Consider the following 1,274-nt stretch of genomic DNA (forward strand, 5'->3'; position numbering starts at 1 on the left):
TATTGATTACATGTCTGGTGATGTTGCTCAGCAGCAATAAGAGGAGTCTCTGGGTCAGAGAGCTCTAAAGGGCAGCATCTGTTTGAGGTATATGGCTTGTTGCTGTTGTTGTTGTTGTTATGTGCCGTCGAGTCAGCCGTGACTCATAGCAACCTCTCCTTGGGTTTCCGAGGTGATATCACTGCGGAAGTAGATTGCCCAACCTTCCATCCGAGGACTGGCTGGTGGGTTTGAACCACCAGCCTTCTTATTAGCAGTCAAGTGCTTTAGGCATGATGCTACCAGAGCTCATACATGGCTGTAAATATGTTATTTAGACTATATTAAAACAATTGGATGTGTGAGAATTTGAGTTTGGCAACAGCAGCCTTTCAGCTAATGCATGTGGCCCATTTTAGGACAAGGTAGGGGCTATCTCTGGCTCATTTATATAACAGGAACCTATCCTGGCATACTCCTTGGGAGGCAGAATGATGGAGGTCTTTTCAGGGTCAAGATATATGGGTGTTCTATCATGAAGTGTTGGTAGTCTTCTTCATCCTGAAGGGCAAAATTAAGCCCAAGCTTAATTCCAAGGAGTTCCTGGACTAGAGTAACTCCACTATCCCACATCCTTTAATGCATAAGGGAAATAAATGTTTGGGATTTTCTATCCCCACTGCTAACCCTATGGATGCTCAGGTCACTTGTATGATGACAGATGGTAAGATCATGGATCACACGGCCACTGTGTTAGACTGCGTTCTCTAGAGAAACAAAACCAGTAAAGCTTAGAGAGAGAGAGAGAGAAAGAGAGAGAGAGAGAGAACTTTATCTTAGGAAAATGGCTCACACACTTACAGAAACTGGCAAGTCCAAAGTTCTTGGATCAAATGTCAAGCTGGAGGCTTCTCCATGTCAAGCTGGAGGCTTTTCCTGACTCTTGCAGCTGCAGGGGCTGAGGAGCTCAAGGTTGGCAGGTAGTATATCAGCTGTTGACTCCAACGAATGACAAATCCAAGATATCCAGGCCGAATGGTGGATTGTTCACTCACAGACAGTTGTTGGCAGCACAACAGAATCCTGATCCACAGAAGAATGTCTCTTTTCCAGGATATCCATAGATATAATTGAAGCAGTTCACATCCCTAGGGATACTCCCTTTCAATGGATTGGCTGCTTAAATCATATTCATCTGATCCAATCATGAGAATAACCACATCACAACAACTTAAACCACACAGAATTGTGGTCCAGCCAAGTTGACACACAGCTCCAACTATCACAGCCACTCT

The sequence above is a fragment of the Orycteropus afer genome, unplaced genomic scaffold, assembly GCF_000298275.1.
Source record: "Orycteropus afer afer isolate SDZICR_OR568_19922 unplaced genomic scaffold, OryAfe1.0 scaffold00066, whole genome shotgun sequence".
NCBI lineage: Eukaryota > Metazoa > Chordata > Mammalia > Tubulidentata > Orycteropodidae > Orycteropus > Orycteropus afer.